Consider the following 23,668-nt stretch of genomic DNA (forward strand, 5'->3'; position numbering starts at 1 on the left):
GGTGGGCGTCATGGAGAAGGAAGGCAGTGAGGGAGTGAGCCATGTAAATATGGGTGGTGGGGAGGGAAGGGCAAAGTCCCTGGGGTAGGGTTGAGCCTGGTGTATATACAAAAGGAGTCATGCACAAGATTTCGTTACAGTATCATTGGTAATAGCAAAGGATTCAAAGAATAAGTATTCATTTATAAGGGACCAATTAAACAGGCTATGGTACATCTACCAATGGAATATTAAGCAGCTATATAAAAGAATAAGGAAAATTTATGAAGTGAGAAGGAAATATCTCTGGAATATATTGTTTGGTGAAAAAAAGCAAGGAGCAGAATATATTATATGGTATGCTAACTTTATGTAAAAAAAAAGGAGGGAAATCAATATTATAAACATGTCAATTCTTGGCTGGGCATGGTGGCTCACTCCTGTAATCCCAGGACTTTGGAAGGCTGAGGTGGGTGAATCACCTAAGGTCAGGAGTTCAAGACCAGCCTGACAAACACAGTGAAATCCTGTTTCTACTAAAAATGCAAAAATTATCTGGGCATGGTGGTGGGCACCTGTAATCCCAGCTACTTGGGAGGCTGAGGCAGGACACTCGCCTGAACCTGGGAGGCGGAGGCTGCAGTGAGCCAAGATGGTGTCATTGCACTCCAGCCTGGGCAACAAAAGCGAAACTCCGTCTCAAAAAAAAAAAAATGTTGGCCGGGAGCAGTGGCTCACACCTGTAATCCCAGCACTTTGGGAGGCCGAGGTAGGCGTATCTCCTGAAGTCGGGAGTTTGAGACCAGCCTGGCCAGCATGGTGAAACCCTGTCTCTACTAAAAATACAAAAATTAGCCAGCGTGGTAGAAGGCACCTATAATCCCAGCTACTCAGGAAGCTGAGGCAGGAGAATCACTTGAATCCGGGAGGTGGAGATTCCAGTGAGCCAAGACTGTACCATTGCACTCTAGCCTGGGCAACAGAGCAAGACTCCATCTCAAAAAAAAAGAAAAAAGTTTACCAGCAAAGTAGAGTGAAGAAAAAAAAAAAAGAAAAAAGTCAATTCTTTCTCAATGAATTTATAAATTAATTGTGAGATTTCCCCAAAGAAACAGAAAAGCTGGATTTAAGGACTAAGAAAATTCATGGCTGGGTGTGGTGGCTCACACCTGTAATCCCTGCAATTTTGGGAGGCTGAGGCATGGAGATCACTTGAGCCCAGAAGTTCAAGGCTAGCCTGGGCAACATGGTAAGACTCCATCTCTACAAAAACAAACAAACAAAAAAAAAACAACAAAAATCAGCCAGGCTCGGTGGTGCGTGCCTGTAGTCCCAGCTACTTGGGAGGCTGAGGTAGGAGGATCGTTTGAGCCTGGGAGTTTGAGGCTGCAGTGAGTCATGATCACGCCACTGCACTCGAGCCTAGGCAACAGAACAATATCCTGTCTCAAAAAACAAACACGAAACAAACAAAAACGAAAGAACTAAGAAAATTCTTTTTAGATGGGGTTTCACCATATTGGTCAGGCTGGTCTTGAACTCCCGACCTCAGGTGATCCACCCGCCTTGGCCTCCAAAGTGCTTGGATTACAGGCGTGAGCCACCGCGCCTGACCAAGAAAATTCTTAAAGAGAAAGAAGGGAACTAGCCCAACCAGATATTAAAACATATTATAAAACTATTATAATTAGGCCAGGCACAGTGGCTCACACTTGTAATCCCAGCATTTTGGGAGGCTGAGGTGGGCGGATCACCTGAGGTCAGGAGTTTGAGAGCAGCCTGACCAACATGGAGAAACCCCGTCTCTACTAAAAATACAAAATTACTGGGTGTGGTGGCACATGCCTGTAATCCCAGCTACTCGGGAGGCTGAGGCAGGAGAATTGCTTGAATCCAGGAGTCGGAGGTTGCAGTGAGCTGAGATCACACCACTGAACTTCAGCCTGGGCAACAAGAGCGAAACACTGTCCCCCCCACTCAAAAAAACCCTATTATAATTAAAATACTTTTGGTGGCAACACAAGTAGACAAGATTAATAGAATAGAATACAAAGTCTTGAAACAGACCCAAATACACAAGGAAAGACTGCAATAAATCATTCGGGTTTATTGAGTAGTCATCTGGAAACAAATGCCTTTGTATCCTTCCTGCATTACTTACACTAAAATAAGTTTCAAAAGGCTCAATAATATACATCTAAAACATGAAACCATAAAAGTAACATATTAAAAAAATTTATAGTCTTGCAGTGGGATAGGCTTGCTTAAGCATGACTCAAAACTCAGAAGTTATCAACTCTGACCACGGTACAAATTTTGAAATTTTCCATGAAAATATAATAGTCAAAAAACAAACCGAACAATAATATATGCAACAAATAAGACAAATTTCTGGCCAAGCGCCATGGCTCACACCTGTAATCCCAGCACTTTGGAAGGATGAGGTGGGCAGATCACTTGAGGTCAGGAGTTCCAGATCAGCCTGGCCAACCAGGTGAAACGAAACTCCGTCTCTACTAAAAATAGGAAAATTGTCTGAGTGTGGTGGCACGTGCTTGTAATCCCAGCTACTCGGGAGGCTGAGGCAGGAGAATCGCTTGAGACCAGAGTCTCAAAAAAAAAAAAAAAAAAAACAACCCACAAATTTCCACTGCATAAAAAGGACTCCTAGGCTAGGTATGGTAGCACATGCCTGTAATTCCAGCATTTTGGGAGGCTGAGGCGGGCAGATCACTTGAAGTCAGAAGTTTGAGACCAGCCTGGCTAACATGGCAAAACCCTGTCTCTACAAAAACTGCAAAACATTAGCTGGATGTGGTGCCATGTGCCTGTGGTCCCAGCTATTCGGGAGACTGAGCCATGAGAATTGCTTGAACACAGTAGGTGGAGATTGCAGTGAGCCAAGATCATGCCACTGTACTCCAGCTTGGGTGACAGAGCGAGACTCTGTTTAAAAAAATAAAAAATGCCAGGTTCGGTGGCTCACACCTGTAATCTCAGCACTTTGGGAGGCCGAGGTGGGCGGATCACCTGAGGTTGAGAGTTCAAGACCAGCCTGGCCAACTTGGCAAAACCCCATCTGTCCTAAAACTACAAAAATTAGCCATGCATGGTGGCACATGCCTGTAATCTCAGCAACTCTGGAGGCTGAGGCAGGAGAGTCATTTGAACCTGGGAGGCAGAGGTTGCAGTGAGCTGAGATTATGCCACTGTACTCCAACCTGGGCAACAGAGTGAGACTCTGTCTTAAAAAAAAAAAAAAAAAAGCCCTGTAAACTGAAGTGCAAAAGACTAAAATCCTATAGAAAAACAGTCATGGGCCGGGTGCCGTGGCTCACGCCTGTAATCCCAGCACTTTGGGAGGCCGAGGTGGGTGGATCACGAGGTCAAGAGATCGAGACCATCCTGGTCAACATGGTGAAACCCTGTCTCTACTAAAAATACAAAAAATTAGCCGGGCATTGTGGCGCACACCTGTAGTCCCAGCTACTCGGGAGGCTGAGGCAGCAGAATTGCTTGAACCCAGGAGATGGAGGTTGTGGTGAGCCAAGATCGCGCCATTGCACTCCAGCCTGGGTAACAAGAGCGAAACTCCGTCTCAAAAAAAAAAAAAAAAAAGAAAGAAAGAAAAACAGTCATGGGATATAAAGAAAGAATTCACAGAAAAGAGGGTGGGCATGGTGGCTCACACCTGTAATCCCAGCACTTTGGAAGGCCGTGGTGGGTGTATCATCAGATGACAGGAGTTTAGACCAGCCTGGCCAACATAGTGAAAACTGTTCTCTACTAAAAATACAAAAAAATTATCTGGGCATGGTGGTGCATCTTTGTACTCCCAGCTATTCAGGAGGCTGAGGCAGGAGGATCACTTGAATCTGGGAGGTAGAGGTTGCAGTGAGCTGAGATCACCCCACTGCAATCCAGCCCGGGTGACAGAGTGAGACTTTGTCTCAAAAAAAAAGAAAAAAAGAGGGCCAGGCGAGGTGGCTCACACCTGTAATCCCAGCACTTTGGGAGGCTGAGGCGGGTGGATCACAAGGTCAGGAGAAGATTGAGACCATCCTGGCCAACATGGTGAAATCCTGTCTTTACTAAAAAATAAAAAATAAAAAAAAAAAAATTAGGTGGGCATGGTGGCACACACCTGTAGTCCCAGCTACTTGGGAGGCTGAGGCAGGAGAATAGCTTGAACCTGAGAGGCAAAGGTTACTGTGAGCTGAGATCGCACCACTGCACTCCAGCCTGGCGCCTGGCCACAGAGCAAGACTCTGTCTTAAAAAAAAAAGAGAGAGAATTCACAGAAAAGGAATTATTATAGCTCTTAAATATATTAAAAGGTGATCAGAGAGAGATCGAAGATGGCTGATCACTAGCAGCTTGGGATTGTAGCTCCCAGAGAAAGCACACAGAACGAGAGGACACCACACTTTCAGATAAATTTTTGTTACCCACGGACCAGAAGATTCCCAGCGGAGGAGCCCCATGGGTTGCCAGGGCAACTCTTGTGGCTGGTGTCACAGTTTTGCTGGTGCCTCGGCGTGGCGGTTCTTGGTGCAGAGTAGATGGGACTGGGTCCCCTTTTGATCGACATTTGGAGCTCCGGGAAGGCAGAGTCGCCCATTTACCTGATTGAAGAAGGGACTCAAGAGGGAAGCTAGCCTGGAGATTCCCAGGCAGAAAGGCACCACGAATCTTAATGCTGCTGTTTTGGCCGGCGCAGTGGGTTGCTCAGATTTCGGCGCTGGGAATCAACAAGTTGGACATCCACTCAGAGACCTAATTTGAAAGTAGGCAATTTTAAAGACGACAGATGGATGAACTTACAATGATGGGAAGAAACCAGCGTAAAAAGGCTGAGAATACCCAAGATCAGAATGCCTCTCCTTCTACAGGGGATCACAGTTCCTCATCAACAAGAGAACAAGACCTGATGGAGAACGAGTGCATTCCAATAACAGATTTAGGCTTCAGAAGGTGGATAATAAGGAACTTTAGTGAGCTAAAAGAACATGTTCTAGCTCAATGTAAAGAAACTAAGAACTTTGAAAAAAGGTTTGATGAAATGCTAACGAGAATTGACAACTTAGAGAGGAATATAAGTGAATTAATGGAACTGAAGAACACAATATGAGAACTTCACGCAGTATGTGTAAGGCCGGTTGCCTCACTAGGAGCTCAGATGCACCCCCCGCCCCCACCCCCAGGCAAGCTTGGACGAGCTCGGGCAAGCTCAGACATGCTTAGGCATGTTCTCTTCTCCCATGCTCTCACAGCCTGACCTTCCCTTAAAAAGCCCGGTATGCAAACAAGGTGCTGCAACCTTAGCCTCTTTCTAGCCAATAGTAGCAAAGTCTTTCCAACAAATAGCAGCCAAATCTTTCTGGCCAATAGCAGCCGAGCCTTTCTAGCCAATGGCAGCTGAGTAATTCTAACCAACGGCAAGCCAAGTCCTAGCTGAAGGCTTGTAATTCTACCCAGTGACAGTCTTGCTCTCCCACAACCAATCAAGCTCCTCCACTCCCTATAAAACCCCGTGCCTGAGAGGAGTCCGTGCGACTTCTCCAGCCCCTTCTGTTGGGCCGCAGAACCTCGTCTGGGAGCCTGAATAAATTCCCTCGCATTGGATCTTCTTGTGCTGGCCTCAGTTTCTTCCGTTTTAAGCTCAGCGAGAACAAACCTTACAGTATGCACAGGTTTTAACAGTCGAATTGATCAAGCAGAAGAAAGGATATCAGAGGTTGAAGACCAACTTAATGAAATGAAACGAGAAGACAAGATTAGAGAAGAAAGAGTAAAAAGGAATGAGCAAAGTCTCCAAGAAATATGGGACTATGTGAAAAGACCTAATTTACGATTGATAGGTGTACCTGAATGTGACGAAGAGACTGAATCCAAGTTGGAAAATATTCTTTAGGATATTATTCAGGAAAACTTTCCTAATCTAGTAAGGCAGGACAATACTCAGCTCCAGCTAATCCAGAGAACACCACAAAGATATTCGTCAGTTAGAGCAACTCCAAGACACATAATCGCTAGATTCACTAGGGTTGAAATAAAGGAGAAAATTCTAAGGGCAGCTAGAGAAAAAGGTCACGTTACCCATAAAGGGAAGCCTATCAGACTCACAGCAGACCTCTCACCAGAAACCCTACAAACTAGAAGAGAGTGGGGGTCAATATTCAATATCCTCAAAGAAAAGGATTTTCAACCCAGAATCTCATATCCCACCAAACGAAGCTTCATAAGCTAAGGAAAAATAAAATTTTTTTGTGAATAAGCAAGCACTCAGAGATTTCATCACCACCAGGCCTGCTTTACAAGAGCTTCTGAAAGAAGCACTACAAACAGAAAGGAACAACCAGTATCAGTCATCCCAAAAACTCACCAAAACATAAAGAGTATCTCTATAATGAAGAATCTACATCAACTAATGGGCAAAATAGCCAGCTAGCATTAAATGACAATATTGAACTCACAAATATTAATATTAGTTCTAAATTTAAATGGATTAAATGCCCCCAAAAAAGACACAGACAGGTAAATTGAATAAAAAGTCAAAACCCATCGTTACTCTGTATCCAGATCTATTTCACAAGCAACAACATACAAAGACTCAAAACAAAGGATTGGAGGAAGATTCACCAATTAAATGGAGAGAAAAAAAAAACAAAAAAAAAAAAACACAGGAGTTGTAACTTTCATCTCTCACAAAATAGACTTTAATAGTAACAAAGACTAAAAGAAACAAAGAAGGACATTACATAATGGTAAAAGAATCAATGCAACAACAGGAGTTAATGATTATAAATATATATGCACCCAATACAGGAGCACCCAGATACATAAGACAAGTTCTTAATGACTTATAAAGAGACATGGACTCCCGCACAATAATAGGAGGAGATTTTGACACCACATTTTTTTTTTTCCTTTTAATTGCATTTATTTTAAGGCTGAATTTACTCCCGTGCCATAAGTTTCTGTTTCTTCAGTTTCTTCTGGGATATCTTCTTCTTCTGGGCAACCTCCTCTTCTGGTTTAGGAACAATCTGTTCCTTTTCAGTAAGGATCATCTCAATGTGGCAGGGAGAACTCACGTATGGGTTAATTCGACCATTGAGCCCTGTAGGTCCGGCGGCGCATCTTGGGTGCTTTGTTCACTTGAATATGCTCAATGACCAGAGAATCTACATCTAAACCCTTAAGTTCAGCATTACTCTCTGCATTTTTAAGCATGTGCAGCAAAAATTCAGCACTCTTTTTGGGCCACCGACCTTGTGTCCAGCCCCACTGCTTGGCCTGGGCACACCTGCCAACTCCACCATTGTAACATTGGAATGGTACGCTCTGTTTCTGTAAAGTGACATCTTTCAGATACTTCGTGGCTTTTCGTATATGCATACCCTTGATGGCCTGGGCAGTTTCACGTGTATTCTTAAAGTGAACATGAAGATTGGAACCTCTTGATTTGCATGACTTTGTGGGGTTCTCCGGATCAAGTGAATAGAGAACCATTTTCACAGATTACCTCAGGCCACTTAGGGAAAGAGGCGACACCACATTGTTAATATTCGATGGATCAACGACATAGAAAATTAATAGGGACATCTATGATTTGAACTTAGACCTGGAATAAGTAAACTTAGTGAATATTTATAGAATTCTCCACCCCAGGTCGACAGAACATACATTTTTCTCAGTATCATATTACACCTATTTTGAAAGTGACTATATAATTGGAAGTAAATCACTCTTCAGCATTTGCATAGCATTTCACAGACTTAAATGAAATATTGGTTGGCTGTATGTTTGTTATTTTCTTCCCTTATTCCTTCCCGTCTCCATTGTTAAGCACAATTATCCGCATAAAAGAGGTTTTTAATACCTATTTTTAGATTGCATTCCAGCCCGGGCAATAGAGCAAGAATCCTGTTCTCTCTCCCCCTTTTTCTTCCTCTTTCTTTCTTTCTCTCAAAAAAAAAAAAGAAAGAAAGAAAAGAAAACCAAATAGCTTCAATAAAATAAAAATAAAAGGAATGGGGACCATTATTATCTCCACTTTACAAAAGAGGAAAATGAGGCTGAAAGAGGATAAGAAACTGGTGGCAGGGGGTGGAGCTAGGGTAGAATGTAAAAAAATAAAAATAAATAAAAATTAAAAAATATAAAAAATATTTAATTATCTGTCCCTAGCTCAGTGCTTCAAGATAACCAATAATTAACTATTCATATGTCAAAGGCAGATATGTGGTTGATTGTGAAGAAGCTTTGAGTTTTTGTGACTGGTTTTCTTCCTACTGAACCTAAGGTTGGATCCGTCTCACATTCTCCTAATTCACAATAAAAGATCAGCCATTTTATGTATGTATTCACCCATTTAGTCGACAAATATCTATTGAAGGCTTGCTATGTCCCAGGCACTGGGCTAGGCATGGAATTTACAGTGGGGAAACAAATGAATGTGTTCTCTTACCAGATGGAGCCAATTGTCTGTAAGGAAAACTCTACATTGCATCAATAAATACACAAATAAATTTATATTTCATATGCGTTGCTAGAAAAATGAACACAGTGCCATTAGAGATGCTCAAGAGGGGAAAATTTTCTTTTGATAGTTCAGATCATCAGAAAAGGATTATTTTAGAGTATGATATTTAAGCTGAAACTGAAAAAAAAAAGACGATCAGTTTCACTTAAATCCACAATTCCATTTACACTTAATGATTGGCAAAGAGAAAAATCGTTTTATAATGTAGATGACTTGTATTCTATTTTTATTGGACAGTTCTGATCTAGATAAAGACAAATCTGGCTGGGCATGGTGGCTCACACCTGTAATCCCAGCACTCCTGGGAGGCTGAGGCAGGTGGACTCCTGAGGTCGGGAGTTCAAGACCAGCCCGGCCAACATGGTGAAACCCCGTCTCTACTAAAAATACAGAAATTAGCAGGCATGGTGGTGCACACCTGTAGTCCCAGTTACTTGGAAAGCTGAGGCAGGAGAATCAATTGAACCTGGGAGGTGGAAGTTGTAGTGAGCCAAGATGGTGCCACTGTACTCCAGCCTGGGCAACAGAGCGAGACTCCGCTTCTCAAAAAAAGAGGAAACAAAATGAAACGAAACAAGACAAATCCCTCCTTGAGCTCCTAAATCACTGAACTTCAGGGCCTGGTCCTTCTGCTTCCACCAGGACCACTGTGGGAGCCGCCTGGCCTCAGCCTGCAGAGCCCAGCTAGGATGCTCCCCCGACCACACCTCGTGTCTCTGTTATGTATACTCAGTCACGGCTCAAAATGTCAGCTCCTCTGGTCATCTCTTTTCTTCTACTGCCATTTCTGCACTGCTAATTCCTCTTGCCTTGACAATTCTCTGTTTTCCACTGTCTGAGACCTTTTTACTTGGCCCTTCAAAAGCTGGTTCTTGGTCAACAAAGTCACCTTTGCCCTATCCCTTCACACCATTCTTCCCCTGCCTGGGGTTTGCTCTGGGGCCCAGCAAGTAAGGAAAATGCATGAAGGCTAGGCATGGTGGCTGGAGCCTGTAATCCCAGCACTTTGGGAGGCCGAGGGGAGCGGATCACCTGAGGTCAGGAGTTCGAGACCAGCCTGGCCAACATGGTGAAACCCCATCTCTACTAAAAATACAAAATTATCTGGGTGTAGTGGTGCATGCCTGTAATCTCAGCTACTCAGAAGGCTGAGGCAGGAGAACGGCTTGAACTCAGGAGGCGGAGATTGCAGTGAGCCGAGATCCTGCCATTGCTCCCCAGCCTGGGCTATTAGAGCAAAACTCCGCCTCAAAAAAAAAAAAAAAGAAAGAAAGAAAAGAAAAGAAAAGAAAATGTATAGAGCATGAAGAGCCAGTGATAATGGGTAATGTCTGTCCCTGCACTGTGAGTAGTGAGAACTCGGCAATGTGAGAACCTACATTTCCTGATCCAGCTCCAGGCTGAGTGGGAATGTGGACCCAGCATGGCCAGATCTTCAGATAATTTAAAAGAGGCAAGCGTACACTGCTGGTAGGGATGTAAAATAGCACAGCACTGTGGAAAACAGTTTGGTGATTCCTCAAAAAGTTAAACGTACAGTTACCGTATGACCCAGCAATTCCATTCCTAGCTAGGTATCCACCCAAGAGAACTGAAAACACATGTCCACATGCCAACTCGCACACGAATGTTTATAGCAGCACTACTGATTTTACTTTTTATTTTTTGATATGGAGTCTCACTCTTTTTCCCAGGCTGGAGTGCAGTGGCATGATCTCGGCTCACCGCAACCTCTGTCCCCCAGGTTCAAGTGATTCTCCTGCCTCAGCCTCCCAAGTAGCTGCAATTACAGGTACCCACCACCACACCTGGCTAATTTTTGTATTTTTAGTAGAGATGGGGTTTCACTGTGTTGGTCAAGCTGGTCTTGATCTCCTGACCTCAGGTGATCCACCCACCTCATCCTCCTAAAACTGGGATTACAGGCATGAGCCAATTTTTGTATTTTTAATAGAGACGGGGTTTCACCATATTGGCCAGGCTGGTCTTGAACTCCTGACCACAAGTGATCTGCCTGCCTTGGCCTCCCAAAGTGCTGGGAATACAGATGGGAGCCAACAGGCCCAGTCTTTATTGGCTTAATTTTTGAGCAGGCAAAGCAAATGAGTGTTTGGCTTATTAGCTATCAGTTTGGAGCCTCTGTTTTAACAGAAATCACATTCTTATCTGGGATTCCCACTTCCCAGCACCCCTCCCCGGGGAGGCTGCTGCTTCTTCCTCATCCCTTGATGCTCCGGAGCCCACCCTGAGGCTTCTTTCAACCATCATTCTTAATTATCTTTAATTTAATTTAATTTTATTTATTTATTTATTTACTTTTAGAGCAGGGTCTTCCTCTGTTGCCCCAGCTGGAGTGCAGTGGCACAGACTCAGCTCACTCCGACTCAAATTCCCAGGCTTAAGAGATCCTCCTGCCTCGGCCTCCTGAGTAGCAGGGACTACAGGTGTGCCCCAGTGCCTCCAGCTAATACTGTCTTTTTTTTTTTTGAGACAGGGTTTCTCCATGTTGGTCAAGCTGGTCTCGAACTCCTGACCTCAGGTGATCCGCCTGCCTTGGCCTCCCAAAGTGCCAAAGATTACAGCCATGAGGCACTCCGCCTGGCCAATATTGTCGTTTAAAGACCTCATTGCCTTCAAAGACCTTGCCTCTCAGCTATACTCATTCACCAAGAACATTAGACCCAGGTGTACTTTCTTCTTCCTTCCTTCCTTCCTCCCTCCCTCCCTCCCTTCCTCCTTCTTTCCTTTCTTTTTTTTGAGATGGAGTTTCGCTCTTGTTACCCAGGCTGGAGTGCAATGGCGCGATCTGGGCTCACCGCAACCTCCGCCTCCTGGGTTCAGGCAATTCTCCTACCTCAGCCTCCTGAGTAGCTGGGATTACAGGCACGCGCCACCATGCCCAGCTAATTTTTTGTATTTTTAGTAGAGACGGGGTTTCACCATGTTGACCAGGATGGTCTCGATCTCTTGACCTGGTGATCCACCCGCCTCGGCCTCCCAAAGTGCTGGGATTACAGGTGTGAGCCACCGCGCCTGGCCCTCCTTTCTTTTTTTTGAGGAGTTTCACTCTGCTGCCCAGGCTGGAGTGCAGTAGTGCGGTCTCGGCTCACTGGAACTTCTGCCTCTCAGGTTCAAGTGATTCTCCTGCCTCAGCCTCCCGAGTAGCTGGGACTACAGGCACCTGCCACCACACCCAGTTAATGCTTTGTATTTTTAGTAGAGATGGGGTTTCACCATGTTAGCCAGGCTGGTCTCGAACTCCTGACCTCATGATCTGTCCACCTCAGCCTTCCAAAGTGCTGGGATTACAGGTGTGAGCCACCGCACCCAGCCATTTTTCTGTATTTTTAAGAGACGGGGTTTCACCATGTTGGCCAGGCTGTTCTCAAACTTCTGACCTGGTGATCTGCCTGCCTTGGCCTCCCAAATGGCTGGGATTACAGGTGTGAGCCACTGCACCTGGCCTCTTTTTTTTTTTTTTTTTTTTCAGACATGGTAGGCCACACTGGAGTGCAATGGCATGATCATGGCTCACCACAACCTCTGCCTCCCAGACTCAAGCGATTCTCATGCCTCAGCCTCCCGAGTAGCTGGGACTACAGGTATGTGCAGTACCACCACTGCTCACAGCCCAGGCTCAGCTTCTCACCCTCCAGCAGGAGCAGCCAGAGTGAACCTCCCCAGACCCACATCAGAGCCAGCTCCTCCCCTCCTTTGGCTTCCTAAAGGGCTTGGGATAGATTTCCAAGTCCATGGCTGGGTCCCACAGGAGGGCTCCTTCCCACGCTCACTCCCTGCCACGATCGCCTCTGAGAAGCCCACCACCGCCCTGAAGGTCCTGCCCCAAAACAGTTCCTCCTCCACTCTCCTCTTGCTCTGCTCTGTTATTCTCTATCAATCTATAGCACCTGACATACTGATGTTTCCTTGTTGATTTGATGATTTTCCTCTCTCCAGCAGGACAAGCTCCATGGAGGATGTGGGCACAATGTCACCTTTTTCTTTTTCTTTCCTTTTTTTTTTTTTTTTTTAGATAGTCTCCTGTCGTACCGGCTGGAGTGCAGTGGCACTGTATCAGCTCGCTACAACCTTCACCTCCCAGGTTGAAGCAGTTTTCCAGTATCAGCCTTCTAAGTAGCTGGGTAGCTGGGATTATAGGCGTAAGCCACCACACCTGGCTAATTTTTATAATTTTAGTAGAGACGGGGTTTCACAATGTTGGCCAGGCTGATCTCGAACTCCTGACCTCAGGTGATCCACCCTCCTTGGCCTCCCAGAGTGCTGGATTACAGGTGTGAGCCACCACTCCTGGTCTTTCCTGTGTGTTTTCAAGGCTCTCCTTTGAAGCACCACCTTTTCCACTGCTGCATCCCAAGCCTTGAACCTGCCCAGCTCATAGCAGGGGTGTAATAAATATTTGTTGAATAAATGGATAACTAAAGAAGCCTGTTTTATTTTATTCGGGCCTCAAGAGCCCATTCTGAAAGTCAAAAGCTGAATTTATTATTCCTGCTTTAGCAATTCTAATTTTCCCCAAGGCAATTCATCCTCGGTATTAGGCGGGTAATCAAGGAGGAGCAGCAGCCAAGAACATGTCAAGGAATATTTTCTTTTGAGATGGAGACTCGCTCTGCCTCCCAGGCTGGAGTCAGTGGCGTGATCTTGGCTCACTGCAACCTCTGCCTCCCGGGTTCAAGAGATTCTCTTGCCTCAGCCACCCAAGTAGCTGGGACTACAGGCACACGCCACCATGCCTGGCTAATTTTTTTTTTTTTTTTTGAGATGGAGTTTTTCACTCTGTCACCCAGGCTGGAGTGCACTGGCCCGATCTCGGCTCACTGCAACCTCCGCCACCTGAGATCAAGTGATTCTCCTGCCTCAGCCTCCTGAGTAACTGGGATTACAGGCATGCACCACCACATCCAACTAATTTTTGTGGTTTTAGTAGAGATGGAGTTTCACTGCATTGGCCAGACTGGTCTTGAACTCCTGACCTCGTGATCTGCATGCCTCAGTCTCCCAAAGTACTGGGATTACAGGCGTGAGCCACTGCACCCAGCCTTTTTTTGTATTTTTAATAGAGACAGGTTTTCACCATGTTAGCCAGAATGGTCTCGATCTCCTGACCCCATGATCCACCCACCTCGGCCTCCCAAAGTGCTGAGATTACAGGTGTGAGCCATCACCTCCGGCCAGAATATATTCTTTTTTGGTTGGTACCAGGGCTTGGGCAGGGCAGGAAGAGATTATGTGTCTCTCAACACAATAACAGGCAAGTTCTTACCCTGAAGGACGGGACATCTTTCTGTCTTCCCTGACGTGAGTCTCCATTGTCTATGAAAAGCGGAATGGAGCAGGCTGGAGGCACCCAGCTTCCCCCTCTCTCATGGGCTGCGTATGTTTTGGAGTTCAGGGGCTGGGTGCACGTCACTGTTCACTGGGCTAAACACCAGTAGCAGTGGGGAGCTCTACCTGAATTTGAGCTTAGGGAAGAAGAAAGGTCACTGAGAAAAGGAAATGTAATAGCTGAAGGAAATGATTGAGACGCATACTTTCAAGGGAGAAGAACCCTCAAGTGAAAAGACCTCCAGGGGCTGGGCGAGGTGCCTCATGCCTATAATCCCAGCACTTTGGGAGGCCGAGGTGCAAGGATTACTTGAGATTAGGAGTTCGAGACCACCCTGGCCAACATGGTGAAACCCTGTCTCTATTAAAAATACAAAAAAAAAAAAAAAGCCTGGGCATGGCGGCTCATGTCTGTAACCCCAGCATTTTGGGAGGCCAAGGTAGGCAGATTACCTGATGTCAGGAGTTCGAGACCAGCCTGGCCAACATGGTGAAACCCCGTCTCTACTAAAAATACAAAATTAGCTGGGCTTGGTGGCGCATGCCTCTAATCCCACCTACTCGGGAAGCTGAGACAGGAGAATCACTTGAACCCAGCAGGCGTAGGTTGTAGTGAGCCGAGATTACACCATTGCACTCCAGCCTGGACAACAAGAGCAAAACTCCATCTCAAAAAAAGAAAAAAAAGTAGCTGGGTGTGGCGGTGCACACCTGTAGTCCCAGCTGATTCGAGTGTCTGAGGTGGGAGGATCACTTGAACCCGGAAGTTGGAGGTTGCGGTGTGCTGAGATTGAGCCACTGCATTTTAGCCTGGGTGACAGAGTGAGACACTGTCTCAAAAATAAAAAATAAAAAAATAAAAAAAACAAAGTCAACACACATGTGACTGGCTGGGAGAAACCTTTGCCTGCCATGGTGGGGCAGCTTCATAATGAAAAATAGAGAGAATTTTGAAAGAAATAAGAAAACGACAACCCAACAGGAAACTGGGCAACTGATAGGAAAGGTGACTTGAAGAAGAAAGGATCCAAATTCCCGGTAAACCTAGGGAAACAATGTTCACTGTCTCCAGAAATCAGAGGAGTGGAAATGTGACGGGCTGAAGTGTGTCCTGAAAAAAATATGTTTTAGTCCTAACCTCCAGCCACCTCAGAATGTGATCTTTGTGAAAACAGGGTAATGGTAGAGGTAACTGATCAAGATGGTGTCATTCTGGAGCAGGCTGGGCTCTCGTCCAACATGGCGTCCTTAGAAGGAGCTGGCCGGTGAAGATGGAGACGCACAGGCAGGAGGTCACACACAGATGAAAGATCAGAGGGAGGCATCCCCAGACCAAGAAACGCTAAAAATTGCCAGCAAACCACCAGAGGCTGGGCTGGGGCAAGGAAGGCTTCTACTCTACAGGTTTCAGCATAAGCATGGTCTTGTCCACATTTTGATTTTTGTTTGTTTGTTTTTTGAGATGGAATCTTCCTCTGTCACCCAGGCTGGAGTGCAGTGCCACGATCTCAGCTCACTGCAATCTCTGCCTCCCATCTCCTGCCCCAGCCTCCCGAGTAGCTGAGATTACAGGTGCATGCCACCATACCCAGCTAACTTTTTATATTTTTGGTAGAGATGGGGTTTTACCATGCTGGTCAGGCTGGTCTCCAACTCCTGACCTCAGATGATCTACCTGCCTCAGCCTCCCAAAGTGCTGGGATTGCAGGCTTGAGCCACCATTCCCAGCTGACACTGATTTTGGACTTCAAGCCTCCAAAATCTTAAGACAATACATTTCCGTTTATTTATTTATTCTCTTATTTTTTTTGAGACGGAGTCTCGCTCTGTTGCCCAGGCTGGAGTGCAGTGGCACAATCTCAGCTCATTGCAACCTCTACCTTCCGGGTTTAAGCAATTCTCATGCGTCAGCCACACAAGTGGCTGGGATTACAGGCATGCATCACCATGCCCGGCTCATTTTTGTATTTTTAGTAGAGATGGTGTTTCGCCATGTTGGCCAGGCTGTTTTCCAACTCCTGGCCTCAAGTGATCTACCCACCTTGGCCTCCCAAAGTGCTGGGATTACAGGCGTGAGCCACTGTGCCTGGCTACATTTCTCTGTTGTTTTTTGTTTTGTTTTTGAGATGAAGTCTCACTCTTGCTTAGGCTGCAGTGCAATGGCACAATCTCGGCTCACTGCAACCTCTGCCTCTCAGGTTCAAGCAATTCTCCTGCCTCAGCCTCCCTAGCTAGCACTACAGGCACCCACAACCACACCCAGCTAGTTTTAGTATTTTCAGTAGAGATGGGGCTTCACCATGTTGGCCAGGATGGTCTCAAACTCTCGACCTTGTGATCCACCCACCTCGACCTCCCAAAGTGCTGGGATCACAGGCAAGAGCTGGAGAGACTGCGCCTGGAGGCAGATCGGATCTGAGCGCAGTCTCCTGACTCCGAATTTCATGTTCTTTCCACTGAATGACTACCTCTTACACAGGGAACAAACTCTCCAAGTGTTGAGTGTTAGAAAATGTTCCCATTTACGGGGTGGCAGTTGCGGGGGGGTCATCTCCTGAAAGAAAGGAATCTGCCCAGGGAACCTCAGACTTCCCAGGGCTCTGGGTTGCGGGGCGGCAGAGCACCATGGTTGACATGGGCACTAAAGCCAGAATAAATAACCCTAGACCTCTCCTGTCAGGTTAAACACCACCTCTTATGAAATTCTAGTGGAGGCAAGTCATGGTAGACATCAAAGATTTCAGAAAAATTTGTGGGAGAAAAGCATTAGATTGAAGAGGATTCTATGTATTCCCTTACATATTTCTGGGAACTGGGGAAAGCTAGTGGTACCAGTCGGGTTCCTGGTGGCAAACAGGAGAGACCAACTGGCTAGCTTGTACAGGAAGAGGACTTGTTGGGAGACCATCAGACAGTTCAGCAAATGGCAGGAAGGGCTGGGCGAGGGTTACACACCTGTAGTCCTATCTCTTTGGGAGCTCAGGGGTTCAAGACCAGCCTGGGAAACCTGGTGGAACCTCATGTCTACAAAAAATAGGAAGACTAGCCAGGTGTGGTGGCACATGGCCTGTAGTTTCACCATATTGGCCAGGCTGGTCTCGAACTGCTGACCTTGTAATCTGCCTGCTTTGGCTTCCCAAAGTGCTGGGATTACAGTTGTGAGCCACTGTGCCTGGCCTCGTTTCTGTTTTTAAACCACCTAGTGTGTGGTCCTTTGTCATACCGGCCCTAGAAAATGAACACGGCAAATTAAAACAACATTGAGATCACTTTTATTTTTCCCATCAGTTGGCAAAAAAATGAAAAATATTATTATATCTGTGCTGGCAAAGATGTGAGAAAATTCTCACTGCAACTCTGATGGGAGTGGGATTTAGTGACAGCCCTTGGGAGGCAATTTGGCAAGACACCATCAGATAAAAATGAAGAGGCTCATGTCCTATAGCTTGGCAATCCCGGTTCTTTTTGTCTATCCTGGAGAAATACTTACACATGTTCACAAAAGAGTTGCATATTAGAATGTTCTTTGTGGCATTTTTGTAACAGCAGAACACCTGACAAATCTATGACATCTGTAGATAGGAAACGGCTCATGAGCTGGTCTGTCGCTCCCCAGGGGGATTCACTATGAAGTCGCTGAAGCATAAGATGCAGGCATCCCACTTGCACCTTCCCCTTCCAAGGCCCAGGGAAGGGCTCTAGCAATTTCTATTTGCAACTTTGTTCCCTCCCTCCCTCTCTCCCTCTCCCTTCCTCTCTTTTTCTCTCTTTCTTTCTTTTTTTTTGTTCTTTCCTTCTTTCTTGACAGACTTTCACTCTTGTTGCCCAGGTTACGGCGCAGTGGCGTAATCTCGGCTCACCTGGGTTCAGGTGATTCTCCTGCCTCAGCCTCCTCAGTAGCTGGGATTACAGGGATGTGCCACCACGCCTGGCTAATTTTTTTTTTTTTTGTATATATATATATATATATATATATATATTTTTTTTTTTTTTTTTTTTTTTTTTTTAGTAGAGACAGGGTTTCTCCATGTTGGTCATCTTGAACTCCTGACCTCAGGTGATTTGCCCACCTCAGCCTCCCAAAGTGCTGGGATAACAGGCATGAGACACTGTACCCAGCCCTTATTATTTCTTTTTTTTTTTTTTTTTTTTTTTTTTTTTGAGACGGAGTTTCGCTCTTGTTACCCAGGCTGGAGTGCAATGGCGCGATCTCGGCTCACCGCAACCTCCGCCTCCTGGGTTCAGGCAATTCTCCTGCCTCAGCCTCCTGAGTAGCTGGGATTACAGTCACGCGCCACCATGCCCGACTAATTTTTTGTATTTTTAGTAGAGACGGGGTTTCACCATGTTGACCAGGATGGTCTCGATCTCTTGACCTCGTGATCCACCCGCCTCGGCCTCCCAATATTTCTTAAAGAGGCTCTCCCTGAATGCATAAGCTCCAGGTTCCATAACATCTGGGCCTGTTCCTGTCCTACTCTATAATAGATGATGACAATTAACAAAGAAATAGGGCCAGTGAGCCAGGCACGGTGGCTCACGCCTGTAATCCCAACACTTTGGGAGGTTGAGGCGGGCGGATCATTTGAGGTCAGGAGTTGGAGACCAGCCTGGGCAACATGGTGAAATCCCATCTCTACTGAAAATACAAAGCTTAGCCGGTTGTGGTGCCGCTTGCCTGTAATCCCAGCTACTCGGGAGGCTGAGGCAGGGAATCACTTGAACCCAGGAGGTGTAAGTTGCAGTGAGGTCGCCACTGCACTCCAGCCTGGGTGAGAGTAAGACTCTGTCTCAAAAGAACGAAAAAAAAGAAAAGAGAACATAAGGAAATAGGACCGGTGGCTAGAGAGTAGAGGGTTTCACCGAGCAGAGCATCTGAGTTCCTGCAGAAGGTTGGAAGTGACAAGTTGAGAAACAATTCAGGCGTCACCTTCTGCCACCCACCCTGGGCAGTGGGTGTGGGCCTGTAATACAGGCTGCATCAATCTGAAAGGCTCCTATATAGAGGAGTGCGATTAGGGGCCAGTGGTGACAGTGAGTGTCCCGGGGCCACCTGCCCACAGGGCCGTGATGAGCATCCGGGAGTGGCGGTGTCGGCTGATGGTTCCTGTTTTTTGGTCTCAGCTACCTTTTGTCCCTCTTGGTTTGGACTTTTTTTCTAAGTTTCTTCTCTAGCCTTCCTGCCATTTGTTCATTTTTGTTTGTTTTTGAGATAGGATCTTGCTCTGTCACCTAGGCTGGAGTGCAGTGGTGTGATCATGGCTCATTACAACCTTGACCTCCCTGGGCTCAGGTGATCCTCCCACCTCAGCCTCCAAGTAGCTGGAACTACAGGCCATGTGCCCCCACACCTGGCTAATCTTCCTATTTTTTGTAGACATGAGGTTTCACCAGGTTTCCCAGGCTGGTCTTGAACCCCTGAGCTCCCAAAGAGATGGGACTACAGGTGTGTAACCCTCGCCCAGCCCTTCCTGCCATTTGCTGAACTGTCTGATGGTCTCCCAACAAGTCCTCTTCCTGTACAAGCTAGCCAGTTGGTCTCTCCTGTTTGCCACCAGGAACCCGACTGGTACCACTAGCTTTCCCCAGTTCCCAGAAATATGTAAGGGAATACATAGAATTCTCTTCAATCTAATGCTTTTCTCCCACAAATTTTTCTGAAATCTTTGATGTCTACCATGACTTGCCTCCACTAGAATTTCATAAGAGGTGGTGTTTAACCTGACAGGAGAGGTCTAGGGTTATTTATTCTGGCTTTAGTGCCCATGTCAACCATGGTGCTCTGCTGCCCCGCAACCCAGAGCCCTGGGAAGTCTGAGGTTCCCTGGGCAGATTCCTTTCTTTCAGGAGATGACCCCCCACCCCACCACCCCGTAAATGGGAACATTTTCTAACACTCAACACTTGGAGAGTTTGTTCCCTGCGTTAAGAGGTAGTCATTCAGTGGAAGAACATGAGATTCGGAGTCAGGAGACTGTGCTCAGATCTGATCTGCCTCCGGGCACAGTCTCTCCAGCTCTTGCCTGTGATCCCAGCACTTTGGGAGGTCGAGGTGGGCAGATCACGAGGTCGAGAGTTTGAGACCATCCTGGCCAACATGGTGAAACCCCATCTCTACTAAAAATACTAAAATTAGCCGGGCATGGTGGCGCACGCCTGTAATCCCAGCTACTAGGGAGACTGAGGCAGGAGAATCGCTTGAACCCAGGAGGCAGAGGTTGCGGTGAGTCAAGACCACGCTATTGCACTCCAGCCTGGACGACAGAGTGGGTGACAGATGGCTGGTCTCAAACTCCTGACCTCAAATGATCCACCCATCTCAGCCCCCTAAAGTGCTGGGATTATAGGAGTGAGCCACTGCTCCCAGTCCAGAAATTGTTTTTATGAATAAGTTACACTCTATTCCTTGGACTTCAGAAATGTGGACTGGAAGAGGATCGGGTGCCTGTGGCAAGGGCAGCCATCTCTGGAAGTCAGTGCCCTGTGAGCTGGACTAGTCCTGCCCAATCTCCTGTCTTTCATGGACAGATGAAATGCAAGGCTTATATGGAGACTTGTGCCACAGAGTGACACAGAAACCCAGAGATGTAATCCACAGAGATGACAGCCCAAAATTGAAGTCAAGGCAGTAGAAGTTTTTTTTTTTTTGAGACAGAGCCTCGCTCTATCCCCCAGGCACCTCCCGGGTTCAAGCGATTCTCCTGCCTCAGCCACTCTCCCAAGTAGCTGGGACTACAGACGTGCACCACCATGCCCAGCTAATTTTTGTATTTTTAGTAGAGACGGGGTTTCACCATGGTGGCCAGGCTGCTCTCGATCTCTTGACCTCGTGATCTGCCTGCCTGGGCCTCCCAAAGTGCTGGGATTGCATGTGTGAGCCACCGCGCCTGGCCAAGGCAGTAGAAGCTTTTTTGTTGACACAGAGTCTCGCTGTGTCACCAGGCACCAGGCTGGAGTGCAGTGGTGCGATCTCGGCTCACTGCAACCTCCACCCCCCAGGTTCAAGCAATTCTCCTGCCTCAGCCTCCCGAGTAGCTGGGACTACAGGCACACACCACCACACCCAGCTAATTTTTGTATTTTTTTTTTTTAAGTAGAGACGGGGTTTCACCATGTTGGCCGGGATGGTCTCGATCTCTTGAACTTGTAATCTACCCGCCTTGGCCTCCCAAAGTGTTGGGATTACAGGTGTGAGCCACTGTGCCCGGCAAGGCAGTAGAAGCTTTAAGCATTTACGTATGCAGCTGTACCAGTAAGAGTGAGGCGGTGGCCAGAGAGGCCACGGTGGTTGCAGGCTCTGTTGGCTCCAGCACTGTATCCCCTTGGGCCTTCTCGGTCCACCTGCAGGTGTAGGCAGTGATTCCCTGCACACACAAAGCTTCACTCCAGTACCCCTGTCTCTCTGCTTCTTAGCCTGAAGGTTTTTTTGTTTTTTTTTCCTGGAGCAGTGAACCCTTGCTCAGCGTTTTGTGCAGGGGTGCCCAGAAGGGCCAGGGATTTAAAACCTATAGGGCTTGGCTTAGTACCCGGGCTTCCCATCCCTGGGCGTGCAGTGCTGTGATGTGCTCTGCACCACCCCTCAGAGGGTCCAGGTGGGGACTGAGCCCAGTTGTCCACAGAGGTGACCCGCTCAGTGCCTTTTCTCAACTTCCCTGTCTCACATTCCTTCTCTCGCACTGTGCTTCCTGGAATCAACCCCAAAATAAGCTACCGAGTTCTCGTCTCAGGCTCTTCTTTAGGGGAATCTAAATTTAGACAGTGGCACTAGAGAAACAGAGAAGCAGCAACGGGAATCTGCTGTGGGTGCTGAGAAGCGGCAGATACCTCTGCAGGGACAACCAGATGGAGGCCTACGGCCTCCTGAGCAACAGTCCAGTCTCCCAGGCCAGACTGAGTAGACAGGGAGGATTTCCTGTGAGCTAGCTGTGCTACCAGTGTGCCTGAGGGAACCCAAGGAGGTCTCTGGTCCTTTCAACCTGAAGGCACCTAATCAGCTTCTCCTAAGGAGAGCTGCTGTTTGTGAAGCACCTACTATGTGTCCAGCTCTGTGGCGGGCACTTCACTTTCATCTCTCATTCTCTTGACATCTTGCAAGGTAGATAAGATCGTCTATTAAAAAACAAAGTAGGCTCGGCGGGGTGGCTCGCACCTGTAATCCCAGCATTTTGGGATGTCGAGGCCTGTGGATCACTAGGTCAGGAGTTCAAGACCAGCCTGACCAACATGGTGAAACCCCGTCTCTACTAAAAATACAAAAATTAGCCAGGTGCTGTGGCATGAGCCTGTAGTCCCAGCTACCCAGGAGGCTGAGGCAGGAGAATCGCTTGAGCCTGGGAGGCGGAGGTTGCAGTGAGCCAAGATCGAACCATTGCACTCTAGCCTGGGTGACAGAGTGAGACTGTCTCAAACCACCCCCCAAAAAAAACGCAAAGTAGGCTGGGTTCAGTGGCTCACACCTGTAATCCCAGCACTTTGGGAGGCGAAGAGAGTGGATCACCTGAGGTTAGGAGTTCGAAACCAGCCTGACCAATATGGTGAAACCCGAATTCTACTAAAAATACAAAAATTAGCCAGGCATTGTGGCATCCGCCTGTAATCTCAGCTACTAGGGAGACTGAGACAGGAGAATCGCTTGAACCCAGGAGGCAGAAGTTGTCGTGAGCCGAGATCCCACCATTGCACTGCAACCTGGGCAACAAGAGCAAAACTCTATCTCAAAAAAATAAAAATAAAACTTAGCTGGGTGTGGTGGCAGGCACCTGTAATCTCAGCTACTCAGGAGGCTGAAGCAGGGAGAATTGCTTGAACCCAGGAGGCAGAGGTTGCAGTGAGCCAAGATCTCGCCACTGCACTCCAGCCTGGGCAACAGAGTGAGACTCTGTCTCAAATAAATAAATAAATAAATAAATAAATAAATAAATAAATAAAATAAAAAAAAAAGTTTGTCTACTCTGAATCACGGATAACGATACTGCAGGCTGGACCACCCTCTGCAAAGGGTAAGGTGAGGTAAAATCATCATCACCAAAGACCAGGAAAGGGGAAGCAAATCCTCTGGGTGGGTAAGGGGATAGGGCTTGGTATCAGCCAAGGATGGGCACACCAGCCTTGGAGTCAGGCAGACCCTGATTCAAATTCGGCCTCTGCCATTTCCTATGATGGGAACTCACAGGAGTCACTCAGCTCTCTGGGTATCAGTTTCCTGATGTGCAGCATCAGGGCAATAACAGCACTAATTTCACAAGCTCTATTTTTGTTGTTTGAGATGGAGTCTTGCTCTGTCTCCAGGCTGGAGTGTAATGGCACCATCTTGGCTCACTGCAACCTCTACCTCCTGGGTTCAAGTGATTCTCCTGGCTCAGCCTCCTGAGTAGCTGGGATTACAGGCATCCTGCCACTGCGCCTGGCGAATTTTTTTGTATTTTTAGTAGAGATGGGGTTTCACCATCTTAGCCAGGGTGGTCTTGAACTTCTGACCTCGTGATCAACCCGCCTCAGCCTCCCAAAGTGCTAGGATTACAGGCATGAGCCACCGCACCTGGCCAAGATCTAGGATTTCAACCTACTCTAGTCTGACCCCTTGTTGTGGAAGGAGACTTGGGGATCAAGAAGGCTTTACGGAGAAATCTGAGTCGGGGTGTGAAAATACACAGGTAGACCGGGCATGGTGGCTCACGCCTGTAACCCAAGCACTTTGGAGGACAAGGCAGGTTTGAGGTCGGGAGTTCAAGACCAGCCTGATCAACATGGTGAAACCCCGTCTTTATATTAAAAGTTTTTTTAAAAAAGAAAAAA

General features: G+C 46.9%; 1 pseudogene; it reads right to left on the bottom strand.

Annotated features, from left to right (window-relative positions):
- Positions 1-6,902: 6,902 nt before the first annotated feature.
- Positions 6,903-7,521, bottom strand: LOC135271314 (large ribosomal subunit protein uL22-like; annotated as a pseudogene).
- Positions 7,522-23,668: the final 16,147 nt, after the last annotated feature.

Source organism: Aotus nancymaae, unplaced genomic scaffold (genome assembly GCF_030222135.1).
Source record: "Aotus nancymaae isolate 86718 unplaced genomic scaffold, 86718_ANA_hifiasm-v0.15.2.pri h1tg000076l, whole genome shotgun sequence".
NCBI classification, from domain to species: Eukaryota; Metazoa; Chordata; class Mammalia; order Primates; family Aotidae; genus Aotus; species Aotus nancymaae.